Here is a 24,038-nt window from a genome sequence, read left to right on the forward strand (position 1 = left end):
AGCCTGATGAAAAAAGTCATTAAACACTTGCATGGATCTCGACCTGGGCTATCGTCCTCCTTGGGGTTCACTAACTGCTGGTACGCAGTTGAAATCCTCCGCTATAAACCACAGGTGATCAACAAGACGTGGATGGGTATGTATATGCTAGAAAAGTTCCTTCAATAAGGCCTCTCTCTTGAGGTATCGATGCAAGGGATATACTACCATGAGTGTATAAGGCGTCGAGGAGGACTGAACAATAATGGTGACATACTGGGTCCCTTCGCCAAAGAGCTCCAAGTAGTCTCGCGGCCAAAATAACCAGACCTTATTCGAGGAGTGGCAATAGACGTGATCCATTTTTAGGTTCCTCATAATGGAGTGAGCGCTATTCGGTGTAGTCATCAGTTCAATAAGCCCAACTATTCCTAGTTTGTGCTTATTGATGAGGGACATGAGGTGAACTGGGTAAGTGGGTTGCCAATCGCTTGACAATTCCAGATGAGAGTAGGAATCATAGTACTATCGGCTTTCGTGATGCACCCTCGATCGGGTGTTATATATGTGACATGTGTGAAGTGTCTCATAGTGATGTTCAGGAGGTGGCGGGGTGTCCGTATCTAAGTCCTAAGATATGGAGGCATCATCATCCTCCTTGCCTGTGGAAGCGAGTCCACACGTGTCCCTACATGTGTCATCTCTAGGAAGAGAGGCTTGACGATCATTCAAGCATTCCTCGATATCAAGTGGTATACGAGATGGGTGGAGAAAAGGTACTGGTTCCGGTGGGTGGGGGAGAGATGGAGGGGCTATGTTAGGGGGTGAGGGAGTGAAGTAATGAGTGGGGTGAGTGGGAAGATGGGTGGGGGTGGATGAGTTGGGGTGAGTGGGAAGGTGGGTGGGGGGGATGGCAAGGGATGGGCTGGCTGGGAGGCGTAGGCTGACTAGGAGATGGGCAACAAGGGGTACGTGTGGTGGAGGGCATTGTGACTCATCAGGGAGAAAGTGAAGGAATGGAGTGGCTAATAGCAACAGGATATGCGGTTAAGGGACATGGGGACGGTTGCTGAGTAGGGGGTGGTATGGAGGACTGGAAAGATATAGGTCAAGAGGAACTAGGGGAAGGGGAAGTCGGGGTAACATGTGTGGCACTAACATGACTCACATTTACCTCAGGTCAGCCATGAGTATCAGATCCATCCGCTACCTCAAAAAAGAGCAAAGGTATTCAACGTCAATGTAGGAGTCCTAACCTCTTTCCTTTTTCCCGATAAGTGGCTAGTAGATGGGGCATCTTTTGCCCTAGGTTTGGGCCGCTTATCAGCACCCTTCTTCACCCACTATGCTGCTGTAGGAGTAGGCCAAACCAAAGTAGGTTTGGCCAGCGCGGGGCCCTGGGCTAGGGAGGGCAACCCACTCGATACGCCTTGCGGTGAGGGGGTCGACCCTGCAATAGGCAAGGGTCTCAGGTTAGGGCGGCACCCTTGGGTAATGACTTTTGCCTTTACTATATAATCATCGTAGGGTAATGGGTGGAGGTAGTCTATTTGGGGGGCTGGAGTGGCCTATGTCACCTTTTGGCGACACGTGTGAATGTTGTGTTCCAAAAGTGTGTAGTGTGTACAGAACTATGGAAGGTTCTCATACACTATGGTTTGGTGAATCATCTCATCCTCGTTCCTAATAAGAATCATGTGATGAATAGGGGCTAATAGGTCTATCTCCACACAAACATGGCATATCCTGGGCGATTGAACACATGTACGTCTTTATCAAGACGTATAAATGTTCCTACAACATCGGCTAATGACTCCAAGGCAGTGGGCGTGAAGAGATGAGGTCGTAGGCCAGGGAAGCCTATCCACACTAGGACAGAATGGGGTATGATCACGTGAAGTGCTCAACTACTCTGTAATCCATCGGTACGTATGCATGATGGAGTCATTAATATTCCAAGTGGTACGGCTCCAAGCTTTTCTAAAATCAGCTTCCAGTTGGAAGTGGATAAAGATACTCCGATGGTTGCGCGCCACGATGACCACTGTTTCGAGAAAGTGCCCCTACGGTAGATATATCTGAGTGATATCATCTATGAGGAGACACTTGGTAGTGAATCTCCCTATCAAGGTGTAGGCGAATGGTGCAGCCATTCTCGTAACCTCCTCTTTGGTAAATGCAACAAGGCGCACTCCCTCAACTTTGGTATTACCTCGCATTGGGGTTATGTCATCATAATGAGGGGGAAGTACAGATTTTGGGAGTGGTTGTGCATGAATCATTTGTGCAGGTCTAGCAACCCTCGCCGCCCATGTCATTGGTGGTGTCGACCTGTCTATCTACCTGTTCCTCCCTATTCCAGCACGTGTGGGTGCAGGATGCATAGCCCGTTCTCTTGTAGTCTGACTTGGTCCGCTCGTCTGTTTGACCGAATTAGCAGGGGGGACATCTAAACCAATCTTAGGAGCGACACGTACAGCTGCATCGTGTCAGACTGGGTCTGTCGGGGCAAACTATTTAGGATAAGCCAATTTGACTGTATGGTCCCTAGCCAGTGCGGACAGGTTGAGTCGGCTTGGGTTGGCGTGTTTGGTCACGTCGGGTCCAGTCATTTCAGCCAAGTCAATCTAGTTGGGGTCGACTGATTCAACCAGTTTGGGGTCGCTTGATGCAACTGGGGCTTCCCCCTATACGTCAATTGATTCCACCAAGTCAACCCGATCGAGGTCGGTCGAGTCGACGAGGTCAGACTCAGCCAATTTGTTCGGGTTTGCAGGATAACCATGGTCTGAGTTAGGCAAGATAACCATGTGGACTCGACCAAGCTCAGCCAGATCGACTTGGGCTAACTCGGTTGAGTCGACTGAGTCATCCCAATCCAGATTGGCTGAGACGACTGGGTTGACTCGGCCTAACTCGGCCAGATTGATCGGGTCGACCTAGCTAAAGTCGACCAGGTCAATCTGGCTCACTCGATCGAGTCGACCCAACCTGACTCAGCCAGGTCGATCAGGTCAGACTCAACTGAGTTGATCGGGTCAGCCCGGGCCGAGTCGACCAGGTCGACCTGGTTAGACTCGATCGAGTAGATCGGTTCGGTCCCAACCGAGTCGATTGGGTTGATCCGTTCAGGATCGGGCAGGTCCATTAGGTCAAACATGGCTGATTCGTTCAGGTTGAACCGGGCCAAAGCATTTGAGTCGACTCAGCTAGGCTTGGCCTAGTCGACTTGGCCTGGGTCACCCGAGTCAAGAGCTACGGTCGGCTTTGCCACTGACGTGACCCCTTGACAACTGTTCATTTGAATCTGTTCCTTCGCATCTGACGTTGGATTAAAAGGCGAAAAGTCAAAAATAGTGTCCAGGCCGGTAACTTGAACTTACGACAACACGTTGGGGCAAGGGTCCAAGGGTCCATCATTTATACTGAGCGATCGCAACACGTGGGCGTCACGAGGTTCACGATGGGCCTGTTGACTGCTCCCCTCCCGACAACATTTAATGCTGTTAGTGGCGTAGCAGATGCGGGTTTATGGTTTTTATTTTTCTATTTTTTTGATTTTATGGTTAAACGAGAGCCGTTTGATTTGTCCAGGCTATCAAATTTGACAGCCTGGGTGAATCCCGTGGCTGACGTGGCTGAGTCATGCTAGCTTGACGTGGGCACCACATCAGACGGGCAGGGCACCACATCATTTGTTTGTCAAAACTTACCTTGGAACTTCTATCCCTTCGATTCAAAGATATAATGCCTGGTTTTGATTTTGCAATCGATTCCGGGAGATTAAGGCCGTCCAAATCCAATGAAACAAAAATCAGCTTGATCTAAGCTCTGTAGCAAAAATTATGGCAAAATTGCCTAATTTGGAGGAGAGAGAAGCTCTTGGAACTTCAATCCCTTTCAAATTGAAGCTATATTGCTCGGTTTGACATGATCTTGTAGTTGATTTAATGGAATAAGGCCGTCCAAATCCAATGAAATAAAAATTAGCTTGATCCAAGCTCTGTAGCAAAAGTTATGGCAAAATCACCAAATTCAGAGGAGGGAGAAGCTCTTGGAACTTCAATTCCTTCGATTCGAAGTTATACTACCCGGTTTGAGATGATTTTGTAGACAATTACAATGAAACAAACATCATATTGATCAGAGTTGTGTAGCAAAAGTCATGGAAAAATTGCCAAATTCGGAAGAGAGATAGATAACTCAAAATAAAAAAGATTTACCATTCTAATCTACCGCTCGCCTATCTTCTCAAAAGCAAGATGTCTCATTGCCTTTCAAATAATTCGTATGTTTTATCATCTTACTTGGAATTAAATGAGGTTTCAATGACAGGTAAATGTGGGGGTGTCCTCCGAAATGATGCATTAAAAGCATCATGCCTTAAATGGCTACATTGACATTAAAAATATTGTGAGATTAAATGAGCTTAATCTCTTTGTCTCTCTCATCTTCATGAGCCTAAAAACCCCTCTCCTGGATGTCCTTTAGGCACTGTTTCTCCAAGAAAACATCTAGAGGCAAGGGGGCACTACCTGCAAGAATGAAATAAAACACTTAAGATCATTCATTACTTCCTTGATTTTCTCACTCATAAGGCATTCATGTAAAGAGGAAGAATCATAGATCCATCCCCTTCCTGGTATGACTTGTTTGTTATATAGAGAGGGTTGGGCATGGGAAATAGAGAATAAGAGAAGTCCAAAAGACAACTGAAAGAGATAAGAAGATATAACAAGAATTCAAAGCATATACAAGGTGCACGGTTCCTAAACTTTATTCATTTAATACCTTGAGTGATTATAAAGATAAATTTCATGGATTAAATAAGCAGTGGTTGATATTATTTTTTAGGAGAGCCTTTCATTGTTTAGAAAGTGAAAATTTGTGGATTAAAGAGATCAGTAAAGGAGAATCATTGTAGGAAAGTTTTTGAAAATGATAAGAGTGAAAATCGTGGATTGATTAGGGAATAAAGTGAGAAGAAGTTAGGAAGGATTTGGAATGCAAAGAGGTATATTGGAGTATGTAAAATCGTGGGCTAAGTAAGAGAGGATTATTTGGTTAAATTTAAAGTAGATTTTAGTGGGCTAGTTGGGGAGTTTACATGGGCCTTCCATTATAGATCTTTCTGAGCCGCCATCTAAATCTTGTTGGGCCCTTTGGAGGAAAAAGTTATAGGGTTTATTTAAGGAATAATATTGGGCCTAACTTTGAGGAACATTATTGGATTGACATGAGCAAATTTTAGTGGGGTACAGTAGGTGAGACTTAGTGACTCTATGCCTTGGATGAACAATCTCACAATATAGCTTAAGTATGATATACAATTTATATAAGTTTTTGATAAATAATCCCAAAATAAGTTCAGGTATTACCATAATTCAAGGTTAAGGTTTAACTGATTAAAATTTTTTATATTAAAGGAATACTGGTGTTTGTGAGGGCTTATAGTTCAACCACTTGTATAATATTTGATTTAAGTTCATGCATTTATTTTAGTTACATATAACTACTTCATGGAATAAATACGAAAAATATTTTTTGAAAATCTATTGAGTTGAGGTTTAAATTATATCATTTCAGCCTCAATTATGTTTATCTTCCTTGGGATATGATTAATATTATTTTGATTTTTATTTAAATGAACCTATTTTTTCTTTGGTTGATAATGAAGCAAATTTAAGGGTGTTAAGTCATGGTTGTCATTAATTTTGCTCTAATTATTTGTTATCAGGGAATTTTTATTCTCACTTAGGTGGAATTGTATAGAGAAAATTCATCTCCATAAGCATTGGCATTATAGAAATGTGATTAATGCAATTGATTAGAGATATTAAGATACTAATAAAAGAAAGGAATATTATTACTATTTTTATGGATAGTATAGTTAGATATTGGTACAAAGACATGAAAACAAACATATATATGCATATATATCATATGGATAGACAGTTTGAGTGAGAAAAAGATGTCAAACATGATAAGCAGTCAGTAAGAGAATAAAATAAAAGAACACATATTAAGTACATCCAGAACTGCTGAAATGAGAACATAATGAATTTTTCTATATTTTTATACTGAAATTGGGTCATTTTTATTTGGTTATGAACTAAAATATGACCTAGTGAGTGTTGGGTTCTAGAGGCCTTGACATGGATGAAAAAAACAAAAATGGTTCGGAGCGGAAGACTTGAACGAATCGAACGACATCAATAAAAACATTAAACAAAGTACCTTTCCATGGATCACATCTGTGATTTCTTTGATCCCGAAGTGAGCTGAGTCGAGCTGCTCATGTGTGCAGCCTTTAGACGTATCCACGTGGTCCTAGGCAAATCGGATCTCCTCCTCATTTACAAACCCTGTCCTTTCTCCATTGGCATCATTACGTCATCCCGATCACATCGGGGAGAGAGAGGGGGTGTTGGCAGATGGGAGAAGAAGGGGCAAGGCTCCTGAACAATTCCAGCCTGAATGAAATGTGTTCAAGGTATTCCCCTATTTATACAATGTGGGTATTTTTCATAAAAATCACCATAACTTAAGTATATCTTCTGACGTCCAAAAGACCATTGGTGTGTGACCCTCCCCATGTATTAGTCTAGTTAATGACTCCAGCAGCCCAATAACCTTTAGTGGCCTTCCAAATTAATTAATTAATTATATCATCATATATATTAATTAATGTTAGATCGATTTAACCCAATCGATAGGTCAAGTCTCCAACACGTGGGGTGCCAAGCTACACCTCGTGTTCTAGATGATACAAAGGAGTGTGTATCGCCTCACTCATGGAACCTATGCATCATCGGTTACCTTGTATGTAGAATCCCTCATCCACTTGACTCTCCTTGGATGACTTAGGGTGTGTTCAATTGTTAAACCAAAATCAGTCATCCGAGTTAATACTAATGCATTCAAAAATCATCGTAGAACTCTTATCCGATATTTCACTGCCTTGGCCAAGGGCTTCATCGCATCATCTTCCTTGAGCTGTCACCTCTTATACCGAGGGCGGAGGATCCCATCTTGACCACTCAATTGTCTTCGTGAATTTCTTGATGTACCCGAACTGCACCTCCTTTATTTAGTTAATGTGCACTCTTCTCTTTCATCATCAATGCTTCTCCCTCTCTCAGTAGCTCCATTTCCTTTATTTAGGATCAAGAGATTGTCACCCCATTGGGCCAAAAATATTAAAGAAAAAATGGTTATGAGATAGGATCTTCCTCCATTTAATGTTAAAGATAATTTTAGTTTCGAGAAGAAATATCATCACAAGGGTGAAATAATTTATATTTAATAGGATGGGAGTTTACTCATTTCATGGGGGAAAAATTTGGGATCATTCTAGCATTTTTCACCATCCTTGAGGAAATTTCTGCCTTCTCTTTGCCTAAAAACCCTTACTGGCGATGGAGATGATGGCCAAGGGAGAAACACAACTTTTCCCTTAACCATTCAATTTGTGTTATAAATGTTTTTGAACCCACTCAGCTCTGGTGGTCCCTGATTTTTCCATCAGCTGCCTTATATCACCTTTTGTATTTTGGTTGATTCCCTTGATTGATAACATCATAGTCACTATTCTTGATTCTTTGGCTGAAAGAATAACGAAAGAGGTTATTTGAGACATGCATCAATGTTGGCCATCTGATCTTCTGGAACAAGATTGAGAAATTAGGTTTAAAACGTGACACTTTGAAAAAGGGCCTGCTATTAGTTGGGCTCTAGGCACTGTTGGTAATAAGCATGCCATCATTTTCCTTAGTCTTTGATTTAACACATGATCATGGGCCCTAATCCACATTCTCCTCTTTAGGTCGTTGGCCGGGACTGCACTTTGAGTGAAGCCTCTAAAGGCATTAACCCCACATGGAGATATGCAGAAAATGAGAAGCCTATATAAATGCTTAGTAGACATGAATTTGAATTTGAAAAGAAACCTGCCCCGCGAGGGGCTTTAGTCTCAAACGATGTCTGGTATTCATCTATCTTATTGCCTCCAATTTTCCATCACAAAACTCTATTCCTGCTTGAGGACCGTGCTCACTGGGTAATCCAATTATTTATTTTTATTTCTACATAGATATAATGAATTATTTATGACTTACAGTGGAAAAACATAAATTACCTATGAACTCCTAGTTTAATTTATTTATTGGTTTTTTGAGTCTAATACCACTTCTTTATATTGAATCAAGTTGATTATTCCTCCTTTTGTTTCTTGGATTTTACTAAATGAAGTATTTAGAAAAATAAAATATAGAGTTACATGTGTAAATTAAAGATTATGATGAGCTAATGTTCAAGGAGGTCCAATATTTAAGGAGGAGTAGAAATGGCCCGCCTTAATCTTGTTAAGAATCCATGTCAAAAGGAGGCAGGATTTGTGGAACTTACTCCACAAATTCAAAATTGGAAGCTTCTTTTCTTTTGGAGGATAAAATAAATCATGGATCAAGGCTGTGTTTCTAGATATAGCGACCTCTTGAATCCCTGGAATCAGGTCCAAAGGCTAATAACATTTGGCCTCCTTTATCTAACTTCCATTCTTCCCTCTTTGTATTGAATCGTTGAATTCGGTGCCAATACATTGTTGATGGCGTTAGTGCATCCGATTTTTGGGTTTCACTCTTTCTTAATGGTATCGGATTAAAAAGAGAAGCAATTTAAATGTGTTGATTTGGAGAGGAAGAAAAAAGAGCACCATCTTAGGTCTTAATCCGTCTGAAAGAAATGTCTGTGTGTTCCTTTTACATCTTCACCTGTTTCTCTTGTTTAGTTTTACGTTATCATACAAAAAGATAGCCCACATCCATAGCTTTCCAACATATCTAATCATGATAAAAATTCCTCCAATAGCATCAGGTATAGCATTTTCCCTAAAACTTATATTTTTAATTAACCAAAAGTAAAGAATGCGTAAGGGTTTAATCCATAGAAAACAGGAAATGTAAAACTTAATTACCAGTAAAAGTATTTTTTAATATCTCTTTTATAATGAATTAAATTTTAATTAAATTATTTCCCTAATCCCAAAAATTCTTAAAAATCCAATAAATCTTATAGAATTATTAAAAATAAAGTAAATATTTATCTTTTTTGTTTTTTATTGAAAATATTTCCTTAAAAATTCAAAATAAATAAATAAATACAAATGCATTATAAAAGAGATCTTAGAAAATATTTTAACTGGTAATTAAGTTTTACGTTTCCTGTTATCTATGGCTGAGACCTTATTCACTCTTTACTTTTGATTCATAAATCAAAACCTCAAAAATCCGTTTCAACTCTAATTTCTAGTTAAAGTCTGACCCTATTTTTCTATTAATAGTTTTTTAGCCAAGGAAAGGCCAAATATTATATAATTATTAATAATATTGAGTTATTATTTATAGTCTCCTTAATGCAAAAAATTGAAATATTGAGGAAATCTATGAAAAGTATAGCATATGTGAATTAATGCATAAAATGGGATTGTTAATAAAATACCAAGACATTTTCATCATACTTTAACATTCTATGCATGAGATGAACTTTAAAATCATAAAACTTATCCATGATAGTTGATGTGTTGTTCCATTTGTCTCTGCTTTCTCCTGCATAAAATTTATATTGTTAGTGATTTAAGTCCTTATTTTTTCATGGGTCCACATGTCGGTACACATTTTAAAAGAAGGAAATGTTGGCTCATTGTTAGATTTTATAGCATTTGAATTTTTAATGTCATAATGATACATTTTTTCAATGATTGAAAGGCCAATCATTAGTCATAATGAAAACTAATAGGATTGCAATCTGGACTCGATTTACACTAAAAATTTCTTTAAATAATTACATCAAATTTATTTTAATTCCTAATAGAAAATTTTAAAGTTATTTTTTAATATTTAATTGCACAAAATTGAAGAATATTCCGATTTGAAAAATTATTTTCTTTATGAATCAAAGGTTAGAAAATTATATAAAAAAGAAAAATCCATAAAAAATAGAATATGATTAAAAGAATATTTTATCAGTTTCTAATCTTGATGATATGCACATATAAATATTTGATTGAAAAGAATGATGTAAAATATTGATATCAATATAGTAATTAGTATTTCAGAAGAATTCGAACTTAAGTGGTTGCTAGTCCCTTATCAACACCCTTAATGTTTCCTTTGATTTTTCCTGGTCTTAAAAATACCATTTATTTCTGTAAGAATGCAATACTAGAGAGTACATGAAAATATTACATGTAGTTTTTAAAGGAGATGGTGTTAAATAGGAGTGAAGACTACCTCTTGATGGGTATGATACTAAAGTCCAATAGATCATCTCAAATTTCTTCCTATCCTGATCAGTAATAGTATTTGGTTGCCTATTAGTAATTGGTATTACCCATTAAGATCCTAACTGAAAGTAAAGTATATCCATTATTGTCCTCTTATTCAATCATATAATATTAAATGTGTATCATTAAAACGCTGTTATGAGGCTCCTATCTTACTATGGGTAAAAAAGAGAGACAATGGTGGATGGACCACAATGTTTTAGGGAGGTAAAAATAAAACATGGAAATAGATAATACTTAGATAGGTTACTCCCAAGAAGAAACAAATGAGCAGAATACAATGGAAGCGTGTAGAGAAGAATAAATCTATAGAATCCTTCTAACAATGGTGCATGATATAGGTGCGTGTCCACCTAAGAATGTGATGACAAATGAAATGATAAAAAATCCTTAAAATAATGATAATACATGCTTCCAAAAAAACAAATCCTGTAATACTTGTTTTATTTTTTTCCTTTGTTCTCTCTCTCTCTCTCTTTAATAGTTTTTTTAATTTTATTTTTCTTTCTTTAGTTTATAAATGCTGAACTAAAAACAGAATATTTATTGTGAAAAAATTAAATTATGATGCATTAAATACTCCATATAGAGCCAGCTCATCCCATGATAGTGAGAAAAAAATGAAACAGAATAAAAAGATACATGCGAAAAAAAATAGGGAGATAAGAAGGAATTTTATCTGATCATATCCTTGTTTATGGGAAAAATAAGCCAAGTATTTTGGACAATCAGGAAAATCTCGTGCATTGAACCCATGGTTATGGACTCGGATAGTATAAGACTTATTTTCTAAAATTCAATTAAATTCTTATTATGATTATAAATTATTTAAATGACTATTGGTTGTTTGTTTCAGGCATGAATATCATTTTTTTATAATTTTGATGTGATTAATTTTTATGTTATTTTTTGAATCATTTATTTTATTTAATATCTGTAAGTTTATCATGTGGTATGATTGATGTTATGTTAAATTTAGATCAACATAGCTGAATCTATTGGGGGTTCTTCAAAATCTAGATGATTGATTAAATTGGATCACCAGGTTGACTTCGTGAGATGGTGATTCTAAAATTTAACAATCTCCTCCTCATAACTTAATTGTTCTGAGAAGTATCCATATCTATGTGGTGTCAATATATAGCTAACCACAGAAAAGCTTGGAATCTATCTCTCGAATAATGGCTACCTTCTTTTGGGCAAATGGAGAGTGAGAAAAGAAGAAGCATCGGGTCTCTTGGGAAAAAGTTTGTTAGCCAGTGTTAGAGAAAGGTCTGGGTATACGCAACATAGGAGATGTAATGAAGGTTCTAAGAATAAAAATGGCCTGTCAGTATATAAATAGGTTCAATCCATGGAGTGAATTTTTACAGGCCAAGTTTGGACCATTAACGTCCATCCAAAGTCCTAATCGTCTTCCCGAGAGAATTACAATACTATTTGATTCATGGAATTAAATGAATACAGACATTAGGTGGGAAGTTGGAAGAGGCCTTTTAAATTCCTGGAGATATGGTCAGGATGCCTAATTGAGATTGAAGATCTGCGAATTACTAATTACAATCTAACGATTAGTGAGCTGCTAAGAGACTCATCTGAGGATGTCCTAGTCGCTGTGGGAGCTATCATAGATATCATTAATATCATCAAAAAGCAGAAATTAGGTTATCAAATAAGCAGGAAATGCCCACATGGACATCGGAGACACAATGGTCTTTTCACTACAAATTCAGCAAGGTCATACTATCAAAAGAAAACTCACCTTCACACATTTTCAAAAAAATATGGGACTATACTTTACCTTGCAAAGTTAGCATACTTTGGTAACCTTTGGATACGAACTGCAAATACCTTGGCATACATCTAATGTCTAAATGCTCATGGTGTAAATTTTTCCCATCTGGGGAAGATAAACTGCATCTTCTCTACCAAGTGAATTAGCTCATCAGTGGTGGTTGTGGTTCTTGAAGAAGTGGGAACTCCCACATTGCACAATCAATTCTTTTGGGGGATGGATTCAAATTTTATGCAAAAAACGATATCAAGAAAGAAAAACACACATTCTGAGTGGAGTAGCTTTTCTTATTCTTCTATGGGATATATGGAAGGAGAGAAATAGTAGAAAATGGAAAGGAAATATCTCAAGATCATAGAAGTTTATACAAACTATGAATAAGAGCATAAATCTTCTGGACCACAGCCAAACTGTCTAGAATCACCTTGTCAATTCACATATCGGCCCTAATTAATTGGGGATTAACACCTAGCACCCTCTCATACAACTATAAAATACTTAAGGTGGTTTGGCAAACTCCTTTAGATGGCCGCTATAAATTAAACATTGATGGTGATTCTAAAGGAAAACCAGGGCGATCAATGGGAGGAGCCATAACAAGACATGGAAAGGGATACCTGATTGTTGGCTTCTCCAAATTATATAGCGAGAGAACCAATATGGAAGTAGGGTTGCGTGCTCTAATTGATGGATTCAAACTATGCCGAAAAGTGGGAATTACTGACATTATAGTGGAAACAGACTTACAAGCAGTAGAGGTAATGGTTAAAACAAAAAATTCTAATGTTTGGAGTGTTAAAAATTTATTCAACACGAAAGATACATATATCAAATATTTCATGCGTACAGAGAAGTGAATGCTTTAGCAGATGCTTTGGCTAACCATGACATTAGCTGATAAAGTATGTTTCTTTTCTCAAGAATGCAGGGCCTTCTACACCAATGTAGAGGAATCTACAATATCCATAGAATTGGCCTACCCCACTTGAAGCTCTACAAATCTATTCCAAGAGCAGGAGAGGAATCAAGATAAGACTGATCGGCTGAATGCATACAAGGGAGACCAATCCAGGACTGCTTGGAGTAATACTCAAACTCAAAGCAGATGATATTGTTCCTTTTGTCCTTAAATACAACATCATGTGATAATGATATGATCCACATCCTTCTAAATCATGGTTGTCATATAGATGATACTTTGATTTTAGGACATACGGTGATGGCATACAATTTTACTTGTAAGCGATATGATAATATTGATAAGTGGCATTTTATGGAAATAGGTGATGCTTGAAGCTTTTTTCATGTTACATACATATCAATCAATAGCAACAAAGACCCACATCATAGCGTCAGTTTATAGTTTCTTCCATGGATCTCAAATTTTATTATATATCACAACAAATAAGAGAAATGGGGATAAGTTACAAAGGAAGGATAAGAGTGAAATGGAGTGTCTCTGGTGCTGTTTTAGAGAGTAAACGGTAACTTTCATCCAAGGAACTAGAGCATGTTTGGCATCAAGGATCACTCATGGTGTAAGCTAGTGCCACATGTGGCTTTGATCAGTATAGCGGTCAGCGAACGAGGGAACCAAAATCACCATTGGAAAATTGGGAGAAGCACTAAAACCTCTCAAAAATGGGAACGTAAGGAAAACATCAACAAAAAGTTCAAAATGAAGCAAATAAATGGCCAAAGAAATCTTAATGTCCAGCAGGCAAAGCATATCCAATTAGACAATACAAAATACAACACCAATTCAGAACGGTGGAAGAGGCCTAGGAGAACACGGTGCAAACATAAAAGTTTTTCGTTTGCTCATCTACAAAATGCACAGCTCTCATCAATCTAACATTGATGCTAACCTTCTTCAATGACTACTGCGTGTGGAACTGCCGTTGGGGGCACAGGAGTACATGCTTAGTGCTATTTTTTATGCGAATCATGCTATATCCTTTGGTAGACATAGTGCGGTATACACTTTGAGATATCATAAGTGGTATTTTCTTCTCTCTCTTTGACAACTGACGTAACAAAATATCCACAATCTTTATCATTGGATGGATTATAACAGAATAACATCTTCTTCAAATCTTTAAAGCACAAGGTGGCATATGACTAAATGCATATTTATTTATACAAGCCAATGCATGCAAATTTAGATAAAACTCCTAAATTTTACACCATTCTACTCTTAAACACGGCAGTACCTAATTGTGTCCAATTAAAACTCTTTGATCTCTTGTGCAGATAATGGAGAAAAAGTAAATATAGCTCAGTCACATGATGCCATCATCAGCTGACTGGACACAGCCATGAAAAACTACAACCTTTAAAAAAACTAGTAACAGAACATAAGCATTCCCCAATGCATTTTCAGCATCTATTGAAGACATCAAAGAAAAACATCATCGATTATCGAGTATAATCGATTGATGAGATTCACAAGCAGACTCCTAATCGTTAGACACACATCAACAGGAAGACATCCATACAAGGTCGAAGGAAGGAAGGGGGACGAGGAGGGTGAGGGAGGGCGAGGTTGGAGGGAGGGCGAGGGAGGGAGAGGTCAGAGGTTAGAGGTCTGAGGTCGGAGGTTGGAGGTCTTTGCAAAGGATAGTTGGCGGGGGAGGTCGGGTTAGGTTGAGGAGATTGGGAGGGTTGGAGATTGAGGGAGGTTGGGAGTCAGTCGAGGGAGGTTGGCGGGCGGGAGGACGGGAGGTCGGGAGGTTGGGAGGTTGAGTAAGACACATGTTGAGATTAATTGGACAGGTATAGAGAAAGAGAAACGAGGAAGGAGTAGATTCGTAGTGGCAAGGGTTTCGAAGGAGAGCTACAACAATAGAGAGTGGATATTTTCTGATGAAATGGAGAAGTAAAAGAACAAAATAAATTCTCGACTGAATAAAGCTAAGCATACAGTGGTAGCTGACAAGAACAGAGAATCAAGTCTAGTATCAGACTGTAACACAAACTATGTATTCGACCATCACTCACCATCCTTCGAGGAGAAATTAATGGGCAATCTTGAAAGACAGCCAATGAGTAATGAGACTTATCACCAAAAAAGAAAAGGCATCAAATAAATGGCAAATCCCAAAATTTATCAATAATATCCCACATAAAGCGGCCACCACACACAATGGAGTTAAAATAATATCCTTTTCAGATGATGAAATTCGACAAATGGCCAAACCCTTTGAAGAGATGATTGTAGGGAAATTCACATATGGTAGGCTGGAGAACACATGGATCAAACAAAGATTAATAAATATGAAGATCTTTAACAATGACTTTTCAGTCACTCCATGGGACGAAAGATATGTGCTAATTAATCCATTTTGAGAATGGCGATGATTTTGCAATAGCATGGAGCAGAAAAAATGTGGCAACTTGATTAAATTCTGATGAGGACCTTTTGATGGACTCCCACATTTTCCATATTAGCAGAACCCACTCTTGCACCCATATGGATTGGACTACCAGACTGAGTCCACATTACTTGAATCTTTCTCCATTTAAATCCATAGTTTCCTTGCTTGGATGTTTCATTATGACAGATAATGGAATTAAACAATTTTCAAGACCAGGGTATGCTCGTGCGTATGTGGAGGTTGACCTTTAAAAAACCATACCAGATTTCATCATGATTCAAAATGGTTCATCAGGTATTATCAAGCAAACCGTGGTAATTGAGAGGGTTCCACACTTCTGTAACCATTGTTATATGGTGGGCCATGAGGAGAACTCATGCATAAAATATTATAATATTGTCATTCCCCATAAGGATGAGGTTATAAGTAAGGGATATCTAAAAAGAGTACAACAGGATTCAGTTATCTCCAAAAGGGGCTATGATCCTACACTTTCAAGGCACCTTTCGGTGAAAGAGAAAACAAACAATAGATTCTAAATCTGATAAAATTGACAAAGGGAATAGTATAGAACTTCAACTAGTAACACATAGTGAGGTTAACAATGAATACATCTGTCACATCACTGTAGGGTAACAATTAAGGCAGGGTCAACGTCATTAAGTGGGTCAAAATGAAAACAATTTACATACAATAATACAGCCTATTACAAAAGCAAACATCATAAAGGCGTATAAGCTTATTTCATATCAAGATAAGACACCACAGGGCCCTGATAAACAATGGCACTAGGAAAAAACAAATACCAAAAATTTAAAGTACAACTATTTCATGAGGATATGACTATTGTCCTGAATGCTCAAGTAATGTCATCAGATGAGGGAAGGGAAAGCTTGAAGATTGTAGATTGACATCCAAATACTTGATGAATGTACATAGAGTATTACTGTGGAAGCTAAAGTGAATGGGGAAATAACATATTTTACATTTATTTATTGTTCGAATATAAGTGAGAAATGACAAGCTCTTTGGGATCATCTTTTTGGTACTTTTAGAAATCTAGGTGTACCATGGATCATAGGAGGTGATTTCAAGTACATAAGGAACAATAAAGAGAAAAAGGGTGGTAATTTCCCAATTTCACGATGGTTAATGAATTAAATGAGAGTATTATGCAATTGGGTCTTTTGGAGCCTACACATGGGGATAATAACCTTTCTTGGTGCAATGGAAGGAAAGGATATGGAATAATATATTAATGATTGGATATAATATTGGTAAACAGCGAAGCATTGGATACACTTACTTTTAAAGAGGACTATCTTCCCAAAGGTGTTTCCGATCATAGACCCCTAATATGTACTTTTCAAATGACAAGCAAGGTTCTAAGGAAGGCTCCATTTGGACAAAGCACCAAAATTTATCCATTTTGTTGGAGGGGTTTGGTCAAATCTCACTCCTAGCACAGTTGGATGGTCAGTTATCCACACATTAAGCAAAACTTAAATCACTTAAAGAAGAATTGAAAAAGTGGAATAAAAATGTGTTTAGAAATATCACAAAGTAAGTTGAAAAAACGAAGAGATGAGATTGAAATTATTGAGGAAGTACAAGGAGGTTGGAATGACAAAAAGTGGAATGTGCTGGAGCAGTTAAAAGTTAGCTTAAAGGAAAGAACACAAAAACATGAGCTCTTCTTGCAGCAAAAAGCTAACATTAAGTGGATTCAGGAAGGAACAGGAACTCCAAGTTCTTTCATTCTCTACTTAGGAAAAAAAGTTATAGAGATTATCTTACTGAAATACGTAACAGATTAGAAGCAGAAAATAGAAACTTAAATGATGACATTGTCAATTTTTATAAGACATTACTTACCACTCAACCTACACCCCAAGATTCAGAGATCTTTGAGGTAATTCCTAGAACTCTGACAACAGAGGATAATATAGGGTTATGTCAACATCCATCCATTGAAGAGATTGAAGATGCATGGAAGGAAATGAAGCCAGATAGCACACCAATACCAGATGGATTTACACCTCGATTTTTCACGACATCTTGGCAGATGGTGAAGATAGATTTATATGATGCAATAAGAGTGTTTTTTTGTACTCATTTCTTACCTATAGCCTGGAAGAGCACTTTCATATATGTTATCCCAGAAGTACCAAATCCACAATCATTCTCCGAATTGAGACTGACAGCTTATGCAATACAATTTACACAATCATTACCAATATTCTCTCTTGCAGATTGAGAAAATTACTTTCAAAACTGATATCAAGAGAATAGTATGGTTTTTTAAAAGGGAGATCTATACATGAGTGTGTAGCGCTGGTGCAAGAATTAGCACAAGATATACATAGGAAAATCAGAGGCAGAAATGTGATAGTGAAGCTAGATAAGGAAAAAGCATATGACCGCATAGAGTGGTCCTTCTTATTTAAGGCTCTACGAAGCTATAGTTTTTGTGAAAAATGGATTTCAATGATTAAAACGTGTGTTACATATACCCCCTTCTCAGTAATTGTAGATGGAAACTCGACCCCTTTCTTCAGAAGCTCACGAGGACTAAGACAAGGCGATCCCATCTTTGCTAGTTTATTCATCCTTGCCCAAGATGTATTCAGCAGAAACATATCCAAAGCCGTAGTGGATAGAGTCACAGAACATTATAAGGTCAAGCAAGGATACTCGAGGATTTCAAATAGTTTTTTTGCTGATGACACCATCATATTCACGAATGGGGGTTGCTCGATCGCTAAGGAATTTGATGAAAATACTTGGTTCATATGTGAAGATTAAGCTTTAAGGGTATTTTTAACACAATGTTTTGATGAATGTTCAAAGTGGTGCAAGCCTCAATATGGGTTGTGATCAAAGCACAATAGGCCCTCAGTCAAGTAGTTGACTGATTGTATGGGAAACTAAAATAAGAGCCTTAGGTATATTAAATGTTATGTTGATTTATTTAGTTAAATATTATGTTAAACATATCTAAAAGTTTAATATTACTTTAGATCTTGAAAGGTATTTTGAATTGAAGGGAAAATTATAAATATAAACAAAATCGAAATTAAAATGATTAATATTTTATATTGCTTAATCATAATCAATGAATATGACTGTTGGACTTTTGAAAGATTACCATTATGTCCCTTTCAGATTTCCAAATCTATATATGCTGTTTTGAGCCCCAATCTCAAACTTCCTTCTCCTTGCCCTTTGAAAATCGCAGTCCAAAAGCTAGAGAGATCTTTCAAGTCCTGGAGCAATTTTCAAGCAGTTTTTGAGCATTCTTTGAAGAGATCATTTGTTTCTAACATCAATCCAAGTCCATATAACTTGGAATTGTGGTTTTTGGTGCAGGGTTTCTCAAGATTCGAAGAAAAGAAGGCTGGGATCTGAACTTCGCACATCTTCGACCCTGTGATAATTTTATAATTTTTAGCATATTTTTTATCCCGATTTTGGGCTTTTAATCAACATATGAATTATTCCTAACATCCCTATGAAACCAAAGAAATTTGAATCAAGTCATTTGGTTGAGTTTTGAAATATTTACAGGGATTTGAATTTGAACACGTGGGGAATCGAGCGGTGAACAAAGGACGTTGAAAGATTGATATTTGGAGATTTCTATGATTCGTTTTTGAAATATCTTGTGTGAGATAATGTTTTTGCGAAATTGTGTTACAAAACCATTGCAGGTAGAATGATTGCATTTGGTGCATGATTGAAAAAGATAAAGGCGTTTTAAGCATCAAAGGTCAAACGCGAATTAAGACTTTTATCCAAGGAAAAACATGGAGGAGAAAAGGATAGAAGAAAGAACGACCACAAACAAGGAGGTATTATTGAAGGGAGGTCATAGTTAGATTTATGAATATTTAACTCAATACAATTTTGATATAAAAGTTTTTGTTGAAGTACTTAACATTGATCATTGCCATGGATACTATTTTGAGTAGCCATAAATACTAAGTGTTGTTGAGGAGAATACATCATTCATAAATATACTGTTATTGCTAGATCTTTGTGATCACTCAGGTCAAGGCTTTGGGGGCCATAAGAAGAACGCTTTGGGGGCTAAGTTGAAGTAGATTAAGCAGTGTCATTCTGTGGAAGCCTTTGAGGGTTGAGGACGACAAAGCTTCATCGACTTTTTCTTTTTCTTGGTATCCTTGTTCAGCCTTATTTCCAAGTGATTTGCTTGGGGGGCATTCACACAAACTTGGTTAGGGCACATCATTACCTCGAGACGATACCCCCGAATAGCATTAAGGATTTGCCTAAGCTGTATAAAAAAAACCTGTCTTCCATTTCCTCCACCTCATTTCTTAAGTAGAAAAATCCTAGGCTAATTAAAATAAAATAAAATATAAATATAAAACCTAATTCAACCCCCCCTCTTAGGTTGTTCCTTGGCCGCCTAAACTAAAAATATGAGTACTACTCAGGAAAAAAATCAATAAGGAAAAAATCACTATCTTCCTATCTTCCAAAGTTGCAGCAAACAAAGTCAAACAAATACAAGCAATTAAAGGCTTCATAGTTGGAGAGATGCCATTTCAGTATCTTGGGAGTCCAATTTTCAAAGGAGAAGCAAAACACAGATACTTCGAATATATTATACAGAAAATAAGGAAAAAATCAGATGGATGGAAAGGAAGACTATTATCTTCAGGTGCTAATTTGACATTAATCAGCAATGTCCTGAGCAGTATCCTATCCACGTGTTGTCAATATATGGTCTCCCACAGAAAACCTTGGAATCTATCTCTCGAATAATGGCTACCTTCTTTTAGGCTAATAGAGAGGGAGAAAAGAAGAAGCATTGGGTCTCTTGGCAAAAAGTTTGTTATCTAGTGTCAGAGAAAGGTCTGGGTATATGCAACATATGAGATATCATGAAAATTCTATGAATGAAAATGGTGTGGCAGTATATAAATAGGTTCAATCCATGGAGTGAATTTTTACAGGCCAAGTTTGGACTATTAACATCCATACAATGTCCTACTCGTCTACCCAGAGAATCAGAATACTATTTGATCCATGGAAAGAAATGAATACAAACATTAGGTGGGAAGTTGGAAAAGGCCTTTTAAATGCCTAGAGCACAAATTGGATAGGGTCAGGATGCCTAAGTGAGATTGAAGATCTTAGAATTACTAAGTATAATCTAACAATTAATGAGCTACTAAGAGACTCATGGGAGGATGTCCTTGTCTCTATGGGTGCTAGCTTAAATACCACTAATATCATCAAAAAGCATAAAATCTGGTTATCAAATACGCAAGATATGCCCATATGGACATTAGAGACGCATGGTCTTTTTATTACAGAGTAAGCATGGTCATGTTATCGAAAAAAAGCCATCTTCATACATTTTCAAAAGCATATGGGGCAAGACCATACCATGCAAAGTTAGCATATTTTGGTGGAGACTACTTCAGAATCGGTTGCCTTTGGATACAAATTGCCAATACCTTGCAATACATCTGGCCTCTAAATGTTCATGTTGTCCATTTTTCCATCATGAGGGAGGGACATGGGAGGGAGGTTGAACAGCGGAACTGAGGAGGAGTACAACAAGGGGAAGAAAACAATATCCGAAGCAACCACTCAGATCAGAAGCTGAGAAGAATATCCAAGTGGAAGAAGGAAAATCAAAGAGTGTTACGTCTTTATATGAAAGAGACAAATGAAAGTCAGGTAAATGCCAAGGTATGTCCTAACAAAATAAGTGATTCATTTTCGTGTGATCTTGATTTGAAATCGATGAGTTTAAGTACCGAAGTGATATATTGGTGATTTTGTTTGATTTTGCCGATCAGAATTAGGAATATCTGTGTTACCTGATAACAGATCAACTAGAGCCTGAGAAATTCCCATGCATTGGGCGTTAGACACAAAATCAGACAGAAAGTGCATTAGATTTACTATAGAGAGAGCTATTTATATATAGTACAAGTGTGAATGAGAGAATAATAGGACAATATTGGTTAAGTTTAGTTCAAAACAGGACTCTGTTTTAGAAGCTTCAGTAGTTATGATGGAACCGGGATTTTCATCATCAGTATATTCAGGAACGATAAGGAGTCTTCTATCTGGGAAGCAGAAAGATGACAAGGAAACATAGATAAATGACAACTAACAACCTGGAGAAATTGGGAATAGCTGAAACCAAAAAAAGAAGGAAACATTTACTAGAAAATGATTATGAGAATAGTGGCTTAGAAGATATCATCAAGGACATGCAAGAACGAAAGAATAGAAAGGAAGAAAGTAAAGTGAACAAAGGGAAGGATAAAAGGGGCAAATAAATCCAAGAAAAAGAAGGAAAACAGGATATATATATATATATATATATATATATATATATATATATATATATATATCTCAAAAAAATGGAAAAACTGGAAGAACTTGGAATGGAATATAGACCTAAAAGTGAAAGCACTAGACCAAATGGATACACAAACACAACTGAGGAATTGCTTGGAGCAGTACTATATGGAAACTAGGCACATACACAATGTGATCATTCATATGAAGCCCAAAATTCTCCTCAGAGAAGGAATCCTCAAAAATACCCATTTGGATTGGCCTTCCAGGATTATGATCACAATTTTTTAACCTGGGTCCTTTTCTTTCTATCATATAATTGCTTGGTACTTTCATAACCACAGATGAAGGTGTTACCAATTTCAGTCGACCAGGTTATGCACATGCATGTATAGAAATCCATATCTCGCAGATAATACCATAATTTATATTGATCCAAAATGGTTCCAAAGAAATCATCAAACAAAGAGTTATCATAGAACAACAACTGTTATGCACACACTGCCAGATGGTAGGTCACTCAACACAAAGATGTTGGAAGAAAAAAGACAACTACACACCCCAAAATATACAGCTAAAGTGGGTTCAGAAAACATATACCAACAAGACTGATGCACATTTGATGAGAGCAAAACCACGTTTTGAATGGAAAGAAAGATCTACTACGGCAGTTTCCCCCAATATGGATAGGGTCCGTGAAAAATTCATAAAAACATGGGAAACAAAAACATTAGAAACTCAAGAAAACATAAACAGGAGGAATAGGTTTGGAATCATAACAGATTATCACGAGGAAGTCATTGGAGATTCAGCTATCTCAGAATTTATGGAGGTACATAGTGAAGGAAAGAAATACAGAGATCAACAAGGATTTTCATCAAAAGTCAATACACCCTTAAGGAAATCTAGATCCCTAAATAATGTGGTCTACACAGCACATAAATATAGAAGATTACTTGGAGAATGTCACACCATAAAAAGTTACTAACGATCCTCACAATCTTGATACAAGACCACATAGTCAGCAGATCGTCCCGATGGGAATGGACAAAGCAAACATAGTTATTCACACATCACCAAACAATAAGAGCCCCTTAAAGAAGAAAGGCCTAAATCTTTAACATCTTAATATGGAACTGTAGAGGAATAGCCAAAGCAGAAACTATCCTTAGATTGAAGCAATTAATTAGAACACATACAATTCAAATACTAGTTTTATAGAACCAATAGTACAGAAGGAACAAATAGATAAATATAGTAGGAAAATTGGTTTTGGAAAATTTCGTGCTCAAGAGAAGAGGAAAGATATGGATTTTCTGGGAGAATGATTTGAATGTTAATTTTTTAGTGGAGTGTCAACAAAGTATTACTATGGAACTCACCAAGGGAACCTGTGTACTAACTTCCACTTTTGTCTATGCATCCTATCATATGCGAGTGAGACAAAACCTATGGAATCATCTCGCTTGTCACTTCAGTAACATTCTTAACCCTTGGATCATAGGGGGGACTTTAATATTATTCAGAATAGTCAAGAAAAATGATGGGGAAATTATCCTAATCCAATAGCGATGGAGGCATTAATACACTGATTACTTCTCTGGATCTGATTGAACCTACGCATGAGGGAAATATATTATCATGGCGTAATGGTCGACAAGGTGCAAACAGAGTATATGAAAGGTTAGATAGGATTTTAATCCAGTCAGCTGCTCAAACCCTTTCTTCAATAGAAGTTAGATATCTACCTAAAAGAATCTCAGATCATGCTCCCATGTTGTTATTTTCCAAACAAGGGGAACCAAACATTCAAAAAACTCCATTCAGATTCCAAGTGATGTGGACTAAACATCATTCTTTCATGGAGTTTATATGAAACAATTGGAGCACACAACAAGATTCAGACCCCATGATCAATCTCATTTTGAAACAGGGTAACTTAAAAAGAGCCTTAGGTCATTCAAATTGAACAAAATTTGGAAATATACATAATGAGAAGGAGAAATTCAATGCATAAAAGACCATTTGGACAAGGAAATAGAAATGAGCTGATATGAATCGAAAAATGCATTATGGAAATAGCTGAAAAAGGAATTGGCAGAAAGAGAAGAACAGCATGAAATGTTTCCGAAGCAGAGGGCACATATAAGTTGGCTAAAAGAAGGAGACAGGAATATAAAATACTTCCATTCAATAG

The 24,038-nt window shown here is 37.2% G+C and overlaps 1 pseudogene; it reads left to right on the forward strand.

Annotated features, from left to right (window-relative positions):
• Nucleotides 1-3,442: 3,442 nt before the first annotated feature.
• Nucleotides 3,443-24,038, forward strand: part of LOC144716344 (lipoxygenase 6, chloroplastic pseudogene) — a 39,046-nt pseudogene continuing 18,450 nt past the window's right edge.

The sequence above is a fragment of the Wolffia australiana genome, chromosome 20 (assembly GCF_029677425.1).
Source record: "Wolffia australiana isolate 7733 chromosome 20, ASM2967742v1".
In the NCBI taxonomy this organism is placed as follows: domain Eukaryota; kingdom Viridiplantae; phylum Streptophyta; class Magnoliopsida; order Alismatales; family Araceae; genus Wolffia; species Wolffia australiana.